At 41.0% G+C, this 12,035-nt stretch overlaps 1 pseudogene; it reads right to left on the reverse strand.

The window, feature by feature from the left end:
• Positions 1–543: 543 nt before the first annotated feature.
• LOC126648457 (high affinity choline transporter 1-like) lies at positions 544–7,940 on the reverse strand (annotated as a pseudogene).
• Positions 7,941–12,035: the final 4,095 nt, after the last annotated feature.

The raw sequence follows: 12,035 nt of genomic DNA on the forward strand, positions 1-12,035 counted from the left end.
TCATTTTCCCCCACAGTACGCCCCCCTCGAATCGCTTGTTTTTCTCTTGACTCCTTGGTTCTGGTGTTGTTTCCTGCCTTCTGGACCTGGTTCTAGGCCTAAACCCTGTTTCATCTGCTTTCTCACTTTTATCAGTCTCTTCACATGTGCAAGCAACCATCTCTGTTTTACTGAAATTCTTGTCTGTAATGAATCTTCACAAGAAATTATGAACTATACACTTTCCCTTGAGAACTTCCAACCTTACTAAAATACATTAGTTCTATGGCTACCACTCTCCTTTTAAAATGCTTAGTCTAAAATACATAAGTTCTGTGGCTAACAATTTCTAATAAAGTACTTAATTTACAGCTACAGATTAAGTTTTTGAGATAGTGGCTTATTGAATAATTAAGGGCTGTTGCTTCATCTTGCACATCTACTTCTGCCCTACCAGGTCATATGAGAGGGGATGTCTCACACATCCCCAGGCTGTGGGATCCACAATTGCTGTGTGGCCTGGTACCGCAGTGGAGAGAGGTGTAACCAAAAGCTTTTGCTGTACCCAGGAAAGCTTTGTAAAGCATACAAGGAATGGTGCAGAGCTGATATTACTACTGGACTGCTGTGGTGGTTGCACTGCTTTCAGTAATCTGTGTTTTTATAGGTCTCATGTTTTCCCCAGGGATGGTTATGCTAAACCCTTAACTGTGTAATGGAAACAGGTTTGCTTACCATTTTTTTTTTAATCAAGAATATCCAATCTATTAAACATTAATTTGTCTCCTTTGTGGTGAGAAAAGTATGTGACTCCGGAATGCCCTAAATGTTGGAGCATGATTTATAGCTTTGCTTTCAGGTGGGGTACCAGGAGCACCTCGAAGCAACCACTGCTGGGGCCCAAGGTGCCTGCCCTGTGGTCACCACCACAGGATTGTGCTCCATCACCATGTGACTTTGATCACTGCAGACTTCAAGCTCACACATAAACAGGATTTGTTTTTATTGCTCTGTGAGGACTTTAAATAATTCATACTGGAGAGAGCAAAGGGAAGAGCTATGCTGTTTGTGCTGTACTCTAACTGCTGAATGCACAGTGACCTTTCAAATGAAGCCCCATGATTAGCCACGGTTCTCTTCTAGTGCAGTGGTTGGTCAACCCCTCTGTTTCTCCATCTGCTGCAGGAGGATGAGGGTGCTGACTCCCCCCATGATGTTGCAATCATCCCACCGGCGGGGAAGGAGGTTTCTCTGAAACAAAACCTTGGCCAGGTATGAAACAGCAAGGATCATGCCGAAGGTGAGAAGCATGGTGAATGTTTTAAAAGGGAAGACCTGGCTGTAGATTCTGTTCACCAGGGAGCAGGCTGGATAGCAGATGAGAGGGGGTATGCTCAGGGCAGGCTCCCCTGCCAGTAGCCCCAGCAGGAGCCCAACCAAGAATCCAGCAGCTGAACTGTAGGTGTTGGTGCTGGGAGCAAAGAGGGCACAGCAGAGCTGGGGGAAGAGGAGGGTGTGACACCAGCTCCCTGCTGAGGAACCAGAGGTCATAGATAAGAGCTGGAGTAAAAAGCCAGCCTGGCAGCCCCAGCCCCAAACACCAGGTACATGGAGATCCTCATAGACCATAACACCTCTGTCTCTGTAGCCTGTAAAACAGAGATTGTAGCATTAAAGACATGGCATTTACTGGTGGGATGGCCAGCACTGCCCTGTCCTGGGCTGGTTCTCAGCAAGCCCTTGATGCTTTCAGGCACTATGTGCTACCAGCAGCCACCCAAAGCAGGCACCCCTGGAGATGGATCTGCCCTCTGGACTTTTGAGGGTCATGGTTTTATGCTTTTTCCATTAATATATTAATCCAAATTTTATACCTGTCATATTAGAATGAGCAAAGCTCACCAGAGTGGGTATTGGTACCCGTACCAAGGATATGAACACACCTGACTTAGGTTTGGAGCTCTAGCTCCAGGAATCAGTTCAGCAGCTGAAGGACTGATACCTCCAGTCACAGACTGGATTAGAAATAGTCTTGAAACAAGACTGTCTTTCCTGACACCAAAATTGCTTAATACTGCAACAAAGTACCTTCTTCCTCAGGATTTTCCTGTAGATATTGTGAGCGAACATGGAGCTAGCAGACAGAAGAGCTGAATCTGCAGAAGACATTGTGGCAGCAGCAATGGCTCCCGAGACAGCAGTGGAGATATGTGCTGGGCAGAGGTAGTGCAAAACAAGTGGTAGTATCATTGCTGATTCCCCTCTCTCTAGTGGACTTCAAAGACCATAGCTTGTCTGATTCCAGTCTTTTAAACAACACAAGGAAAAGTCACAATAAACCCTTCATGGATATTTCTGCTGCCTTTGAAGTTGTCTTTTCATAGGGAGCAATCACAACAGGGCTAAGAAATGAGACCCACTTGGTATTTTAGGCCTTAGATTAATTTTTTTGGTTCTTTTGTGGTTCCTTGTGATTCCCCTTAGCATACTGCAACTCTCACTAGATCAAAGATTTTCCTTTTCCTCTGCAGCATCTCTAGAAATAGCTGTGCTTTGTGTGTTTCCAGAATTGGAATAGTTAAAGCTCAACCTCAAGACCCAGCTCATGAGGAGAAGGGTGTTTTGCTCTGATGTCCCTAATTACAGATGAACTTGTGACTTCAACTGGTTTTCTCAAATATTCAGTGATCTGTCTGCTCTTCAACCCTTGCTCACAGCCAACACAGTACTGCTCCCCTGGGTGGAGGCTGTGAGTTTACAGGACTGAACTTCTCGCTTCCTCCTAGCGAGTTTTCTCCAGAATCTTGTTAGCAACCTGTAGTAATATTGCTGGGTCTTACATGCAAAAGGCGTTAATAGAAGTAAGCATAAGCTTTCTTCTAAAATAGGATTATACAGGCTTTTACAACTTTCCTAAAAACAAAGTCCATGAAAAGTCATTTCATCATAATAAAATAGCTTTAAACAGATCCTGGGGCTGTTTAAGTGTCTTTAGGTAGTTGTGCACTGAACCTCAGAGGGCTCCATATTTCTGGTAGAGATCACTCATCCTGGAGGCCAGGACCACAGGTCTGGATAATTTGAAGTCTAAATCAGGACTTCTTTGGATCCCATCTTGATTGGTTTTCACAAAAGCATGTTAATTACTCAGAGACAACAATTAGTTTTACCTGTTGATGCTGCAACTGCACGAATGAACACAGAGGGGATGGCCATTGCAAAGCACCCGAGTCCTGAGATGTAGGAGACGAGCCTCGCCTGTCCTGTCGAGGCAGTGGAGAGCAGCCTTTGGAAGTAGGTTTGCCATGGGATGCTTCCAAGCACCTGAAACATTCAGATGTTAACAGTGGTACTCACCAGGCTGCTGGCTGCTGTAGACCATCATCTTTCAATTCAGAACATTTCAAATGTTGCCCAGCTCTAACTCTTGAGGATGATATTTCTTATGGTTGAGGATGTCCTTTTCTTTTGTTTTCATTGTGATGGATGTAAAATTTTAATGAAAACAGGTTAATGGTTTGGCAGACTGAGAAAGCTGAAAAATAGGTTGCTTGGAGTAGTGAATCAGGTGCTTGGAATAGTGAATCAGGCACAGAAAAAGGGAAAGTTATTTTTTTCAGGAATGACATTTTTTAAACTAAATCTACACAAACTTAGATAGATTATACTCTAAAATGAAAAACAATGTCATAATTTTCACTTTCTTAGCACACAAAGTTAATCAGATAAAATCTGAAGGTACTGTCCTCACCAAAAAACTCAAACTTCTGTGTGTCCCTATTACCAGTTCAGTGAGAGAAAAATGACCTTCTGTAGTCTTGACTATATTGACAGCTCAAAAACTGAGTTGTGCAGCTGAGTCAATAGCACTGTGCTTGCTGATGACCTGCAGTCATGCCATTTTAATTTATTATTTTTTTCACATAGAGGGAATTTTACATATTTATGTTAAAAGCACACTACTGAGGCTGAAACCAACACCTCAAAAGGTAGGAAACTGCTCATTTAGGTACTAGGAGTGGAATTGGTTGCCTAGATGGTTTTACTAAAGAGGCATGTTCCTCCATGTGGGTAAAGGATGCAGTGTCCCTGCTGCTTTTCATCCCACAGCTGAGCCCTGGATCTCCCCACTCCATCTAGTATGCTGCAGGGTGGCTGAACGAGGGTTTTACACAGTATCTGGCTCCTGTCAACTGGCTTTGCAATGTAGGGCTCCTGGCTGGAAGAACCCACAAGTTTTCCAGACAGAAAGTCCCTGCATAATTCCTTCTCCCAAACCCTTGTCCAATAAATACTCCATACCAAGTAGAAGAAGTCATCCAGCCACCTTCCAAGATACAGCTTTTCTATCTTTCCCAATCCAAGGGTCTTGGTAACATTGATGAGTTGCAGTGTAGTAAATATTTTCTATTGCAGAGTTCACCAGGGCAAAAGATGCACTAGGATAGAAATGGAAATAGTTAACAATTTTCCCAGTGTCCTTGTTCTTGGAGGACAGATATTTAAATTAGGGTAAATACAGAACATGGAGGTACATAAGATTAAACCCAAACTTATAGTCTTCATTTCTGCCCTTTCCTTAATCTAGATCTACATGTTTATGGTTCATGGCATCATCAAGAACATTAGTCTGTAATTCAGGACAATTGGTGCCTTCAGTAGACAGATCTCTCTCCATCTGGGATTGTCCTGGACAGGTTCTGCAGACTTTACTTGTGTGCAGACCTTACTATGTTCACACAGCAAGGCCACTGGCACTGCCTGAAATGTATAAGGTATAAACAGCGTAAGATATTTTGGGAGACCTGTTCTCCTAAAGAGGAACTGTAGGACAAGGACCAGTATTGATGGAGATATTTTTGGCCTGAGACATGCTGAAAAGAAGAGCAGAATTTTTCCCCTTGGTTAGGAAACTGGTAACAAAGAAATGCACAAGACTTGCCAGGCTGAGGGTAATGAAGAACCATTTGGATGAAATTGGTGTATGCAGCAGAGACTTCCCAGTAGAGTGTAAAGTATGACAGTGCATGCTGAGACAGTGATAGCCAAAGAGCCTTCAGTATCCAAGATGACCCTCATTGTTGTTCCTGCAGAGAAGAACAGCAGTCAAGTAATTTAAGATGGATTTAATATGTGCAGAATACAGAATAAATAAAGTTATGTTATACTGTCGATGCCAGCATACCACATTATATGAGAAAGGCAGTCTAAAGAGAGTGCAGTCTGTCACATAATTCTTGGATATTCCAGGAAAAAAAGTAAGAATAATATGGTATTGGTGTATCAGACCCATGTAGTGAGTGTGGAATTCATATGTAATGGACCTTAGAGAATGATGCAGCCAACCAGACACCGGGTCCTAAATTCACTTGCCTAAACATGGAGGTTTGTCTATCTGAGAGGTCTAGATTATAAAGAATATCTACTTACAGCTGACAGATACAACCATCCACTTTGGATACACATACACGTCTTTCTGGAGACCAAGTAGGACCCCCTAGGGCACCCCAAATGGCATAAGATACCTGTGTGACTGTAACAGGAACTTAGGTCAGAGGACAACCACACACAACCTTTTCTTCATCCCCAGTGACCTACCAACACGAGACATAAAGTTTTCTGAACTACATCCTGTGGAAAATGTCAGAGACTCACATTTGGCTGAAAAAGAGACAAACTTCTGTCCTTGGCCATGTGAGGCAGCATGTTGATATATGTTCCTTTTCTGATTACATTTTCATTTTGGTGGCTTCATTGCCTCTTCCCAGAACTATATTGTTTTATCTGCGCACTGAGCTGAGTCCCACCCACCTTCATCTAAATATTAGACTTCAGATGTGCAGCCATCTCATTAAAACCAAAGAATACGTATAGTGCCTAACCCTGAAGCCAACAGGACTGCTTGTCTGGGCACTACTGACCTGAGCAAAGATTGCAGGATCAGACCTGCACTCCTCAATTTCGTTAGTAAGAATTACTCACATTTAGCAATGCTGGCAATATATTTCCAAGCCTGATTCATATTCACGTCAGTTGGACTCCTTTCTTTGACTTGAGAATAAAGGTCATTGTTATTTTAGAAATCCATGTGTAAGGTCCGCACAGGTCTCCTTGCTTTCATCATGCTGTGTCCCTAGAGAGTTATGGTGTAACACCGTGTGGCCTGGAAGAAACTTTGTTCTTGGCAAGACAGCTGAACCTCAGTGTGAGTTCAATAATTCTCGGAGTTAGAAATGGCAACTCGGACATAGAACACTGCACACTTAACTTAGTTACAACACAGTAGTGACCAGCTGTGAAGTGGGATAAGCTGGATGTACTACACATTCATTCTGAGATGACACTACTCAGAAGAATATATTTTAGAGGAAAAATCACGATAGTGTAATTCTATCACACAGAAATTTCAAAGAAAAAATAAAAGATAACAATATTCTCAATAGTATGTAAGTAAGAGACCATGTACAAAAAGTAATATGCACATAGCAACACACTTCTAAACTTGGCAGCTAAGATTTTTGTCCTATAAGTTGTTCCCATCAAGCAAAACTCTACACTAGCTGCAATCTACCCTAACTTTTTATGCTTCAGTTCAGAGGACGACATTATAAATGCTTATTCTGGTTCTATGGGAGACTGAAGAATCAAAACCACCTTTAAAATGTACTCTATACTCTGTTAGATATCTTAATATACTCATGATATATTTTTAAAGCTTACGTGTCCTAAATGAATTATTTACTGACAATAAGGGACAAGGCAAATTGCACAGGTGGACCCACCCACAATAATCCTTTTGAAGGCAAGTGGATGATTTCAGCTGTACCATTGATATATGCTCCTCCAACCCACGTGGCTGTAAATGTCGAAGATGAAAATATAAGAACTGCAATACATATTCTCAACTAGTAGAACACTGTGAGAGCTTGTAAACCTTTTTCTCATACAAATATTTAATCACACTTCTATTTTCTTTTTTCTCCCATACTGAGATGTGCTGCTGAGTTTAAACATTTAGAGGCAATTTGAATATGTTAATTTTTTATTTTTTTTTTTCTCAGAGGAAGACTTTTGCTACAGCAACCGAATTGCCTTTGTTATTCTGCCATGACTGATTGACCATCCTTCATGAGCATCACTTACATGGTCTAAGAAAATGGACATTAGAGAAAAAATATGCAAACAGACATTGCAGTCAGAAAACAAACCTACAACACTGGCTGAAGTGTCTTAGGCAAATACCATTTTGGAATACCTTCACAAGAAAACAGGTCAGGGAAGCAAATTTCAGATGATGCCACGAAGCAAAGAGAGTAAAGGGGAGCTGAGGGCAGCAGTCAGTGGGGAAACATTTTCTCTTTAGGAGAGAGTCCAGTGGTCACCAGGAGTGGCAATTTATTCCACACAGAACTAGACTGTTCCAGGAGTAAAATTGGTCTGTAATGCTGGATAACAGAAACTGGTTCAAGAATAAGACCACAGTTGTCCTTAATGAAAAATGTCATATTCTTCAGTCACTCTTAAATTAAACTCTTTAACTCTTAACTAAACTCTTAAATGAATCTCTTTAATTTAAAAGCATCTACATAAACATTAGGTTCTTCTCAGTGTGAAGAGCTTTGGAAGAATCCATCCCAAAATGATTCATGAAGCTGTAGCCCTTCAAAGTCACACTTAGGTAAAATCTACCCTGACATTAAAGAAGTTAACTTGCTTTGAAAGAAAAGTCACCCAGTTCTATGTAATACAAGTGCTTTAAGAAGAAATTTGAAAAGAAAACTTACCTGTTGCAGTAAAAAATCCAATGAAAACATTTATATTCTGGCCTCCAACTATGGCCATTTCTATTGGGTTCCTGTTCTGCTGATCCTTTTTGCTTTTCCAGGAAGACCAAGTTCCAGCAGCTAAAGTTAATGTAAAAACACACTCGTAGATACTAAGCCTGGTATATTTAGAGCCATTTTCTGTTGCTTAATTTATATCACAGAAAGGAATAATGTTGTGACGATAATATTCTTTGAGTCCACAATAAGAAAAAAAATAGAAAAAAGTCAGTAAAAATCACTCCACCTTGTAAAGAAACTGCTGGATATTTGCTGTACTTTGCAAAGGAAGATGCAGTATGAAACAGAACAATAAACCCTTAAGTCCTGAGAACTTGATGCAGAGTCTCTGACTTTGGAGGAGTAATGGCAGTTCTTCAGTCTTCCCCCTTCTTCATAAGATATGCAATCTTATTTTGTGGGGAGCAGAGATTAAGAGTGTAGTAACTAGTGTTGCATGAAAGTAGTGGAACACTGATGTGAGAGTTAATAATAGCTTGTCTTTAAGTGGGGGAAATGGTATATTTTGTATGAAAATAATGCATCTTTCTCTAGGTTCTAGGCACAAGGCTAGTGCAGAAGATAGGGCTAAGAATTTACCTGTTTAAAGTTGAGTGAACTACATTCTCAGTAAATAAACCTAGGAAACAGTAAATGATTTACCACAGACCAGTGGAAGGAGCTGCATGCTAATACTCAAAGCAAACATGTTATTGTTCCTTTCCTGGAAAGCAGTAAGAAAGCAAGGTGCTGTTGTACTTCCCAGTGAAACTATAGGAAGGATACAAACTTTTTTAAACTACTTTGTGAAGCTCCCTTTAAACAGACACAATTCTGAAAAAAAGCCTTATATGTGCATTAAGGAATTAAATTAGTTACATTTGTTATAGAGTAGCCATACCAATATATTTTTAGCTGTTCTGTGAACCATTATTAGCTGTCCAAGTGTGGTTCTTCATAACCAATTCTGTGTAGAAACTGCCATATTTAAGGCACACGTATGGCTTTTCTGGATACCTGCGTTCATCTGTGGAGCAGGGGACATCAAGATTTCTTCTTCACAGTTGCACTCTGAGTGAAAGGCCAAACCTTAGAAAGATTTTCTGCAATGTACCATCTCCTGCAGACATCCAGGAGTAGCTGTGCATAGAAACGACAGTGGCACAGGCTAAGCATGTCTCATGAGTAGGACGTGGTATGAACACACAGGCACATCGATGATGGCTATGAGAAGTGAGGAAAAGTGCAGGAACCCCATGGTGTCTGTGACGCCTTTCTGTACAAGGGTAAATAAGAGTTTTGGTAAGATTATGCAGTGGTCTGATTGGAAGTGTTTACAAAGAAGTGAAAATTAAAAGACATGAAAAAGCCTGACAACCTTATTTATCCTGCCTTAGGAGAAATATTCCTTTATATTTTTAATCAAATGCTATTTTAACTGAGTAATGGTTTTTAACATTGACCTAATTATCTAAGTACAAAAAGGGACACTGTGCATTTTAAAGGTACATTTTTCTGGATGGTAATTAGAAACACTCCCTTCCACCCTAAATGAACCTGGTACAAGGTCCTAGAAACTGCATCTGTCAGTGGCAATGGAACCCTTGCTTTGTCTGGTTTGCCTTCCTTTGTCAAAATGAATGTTTCAAAAACTTTTAAAACATAGTTTACACACAGACACATGCTAAGCTTTTCTTCTATGAGCAAATGTTTTACAGCATATTTCCTAGGCAGGCAAAGGACAGGGCTGAGGGTGCACTCAGCCAGGTCTTAGCCTGCTCTGCAGTCAGCTACTCCTGGGAGGACTTACCTGACATTGCACCCTTCATGTGGGGGTCAACTAAATTCAACATGTCCAAAGCAAGATTTGAATTTGTTCTTTGACATCTGCAAAGACTGTCTGATTTTTTTCATCTCTTGGGGAAAAAAAAATTAAAAAATAGTGGCAGGCAGGGAAGCTTCATTTAAAGACCAGAGGGTGGAGTGCAAATGTAGTAGGACAAAACATAAGTAAAAGTATTGAATGATGGGATGGACACTTAGAGAAAAAGGATGTGCGAGGTAGTTCATCTGAATCTGGAGTGGTTTTGATGATACATAGTGCATGAAAGGATTAAAAAAGCACAAGCTTATACCAAGAAGACTGTTATTGTACTCTTTTGCCATTAAATGACTCTCAGATAATGCATCTATTTTAAGGAAAAAAATGAAGAAATCTCATTAATTAAGAGTTTTTTGAGGTGGGCTTCACCTTCCCTCTCATAATGGGGGGCTGCAGCTTAGGATGTCAGCTGCTGCACTGCTCACTTCAAGCTCCCTGTGTAGCCCATGGGGAGAAATATGCAATTTTAGAGGGTGAATGACTGACCTGTTTTAGGTCTTTTGAGGCAGGACAGGTCTCAGACTGCTAAACTCAGAGCTGCTTTTAAGAGCAGTGTCATTGTAAACATTTGATGTTTCAGAGCTTGATTTGAATTCTCACACAGAGATGAGCATGTGTCACCTGAGATGCTCTAAAGCCACTGAGATGTCCGCATGGGAAAGCTGATGTTTTACAGTTCCTGTGGGAGATGCATGCCCCTCTGGAACAGCAGCTGGGATATTCTGATGTATTTCCAATAGTTCTGAGAACTTACTTGCGGACACAAGTTCCTGTCAGTACCTGAAGGGGGTACAGGAAAGATGACAAGGGACTTTTTACAAGGGTCTGTAGTGATAGGACAAGGCATAAGGGCTTTAAACTAAAAGAAGTTGGTTTAGATTAGATATTACAAATTCTTTACTATGAGGTGGTGAGGCACTGGAACATATTGCCCAGAGAAGTTGTGGATGCCCCATCCCTGGAAATGCTCAAGGCCAGGTTGAACGAGGCTTTGAGCAACCTGGTCTAGTAGGAGGTGTCCCTGCCCATGGTAGGGGCATTGGAACTAGATGATCCTTAAGATCCCTTCCAACTCATACCATTCTGTGTTTCTATAATACTCATCTGAGCTCTTACTCTTATTCCTCATCAGTTGACCTTGATAGATCAAACTGTGACATGGGTTGTTGGAAAAATAGAGGAGTGCCTGAAAGAAAGCGAGGAGTGCTATGTACCAGTGAAGTTTTCTATCTGTGGTGGAAATGACCTGCACTGTATTTAGCACTTGCATCTACTTGGCTTTGAATCTGACAGGAAGAAATAAAGAGGGACAAAGAAGTGACCTCTGTGCCTAAAACAAAGCCTTTGCCCTGCCTTTATGGGTTAAATGTGCTACAGTATGGCTGATGGGCTTTAGATGGCTCTCTGTGGCCCTTGGGCTCAGGATGAAAGAGGTACTCAGAGAGGTTCTGCAGGGAATGGCATTTCTGAAGGGTGGCTGTCCCCTGCCACTCCTCTGGAAAGGGACAAGCTGGAGCTCTGTAAGAGATAAAATAAAGTAGTCTGAGAGTCTGTAAAGATTTGGGTTTTTTCTTAATTTCCTTTGGGATTTTTTTAAAGTTTGCTTACACAGAAGAGGTTGCCTGGGAGGAGAGGCACAGGACTGGGACAGGAGAGCAGAGGCTGTGGCACTCAGAGATCTGTGGGGACCAACCTCTCACTGGTTTGCTTTGCTCTGAGTGCCAACAAAAACCAAGCTCTGAGGCCTGAGGCGTCTGAGCCATTTGCATCAAAATGAACTGACAGTTCCTCTTGAAATGAGATGGCATGAACTAGTCTGTGGTTTCCAACACAGGTATTTGGATTGTGTCCTTGATCCTGACAGATGAAACACTGAGCTGTTGGTTTTCAAACATTTACAAATTTTCAAATGATGTCCTTGGTCTAAAGTTTAATTCATATCCCAAGCCAATCCCAGGAATACTTTTCCAGCCAACACAGATTTGCCAGTGGCTGATCTCCTGCATGAGTTTCAAATGCAGAAGACGGGGTGATTTGATGAGAAAAAACGTATTTTTAATTCTTCTATAAGAACCTGGCTGTTGCAACTGCATGGTAAATAATAAATATCAAAATTAAACACTTTTTTCATTATGACTGTGTAAGTTTTTGACCATTAATTAAAGATCATAGATAGAGAGAAGACAGATCAATAGGTAGACAGAAAGATCAACAGAGAGAAAAGAGATATAGAAGAGTATTATGAGTTCCTTAGTTTTATTACATTCTTCATGTGTACAATACATAAAATATTTCAGGGACAAAATTGTTCTTTCTTTTTTAAAGTAGATTTCCCTGAAATAACTCTTTTC

Source organism: Myiozetetes cayanensis, unplaced genomic scaffold (assembly GCF_022539395.1).
Source record: "Myiozetetes cayanensis isolate MyiCay16 unplaced genomic scaffold, myiCay2020 scf5-8, whole genome shotgun sequence".
Taxonomy (NCBI): domain Eukaryota; kingdom Metazoa; phylum Chordata; class Aves; order Passeriformes; family Tyrannidae; genus Myiozetetes; species Myiozetetes cayanensis.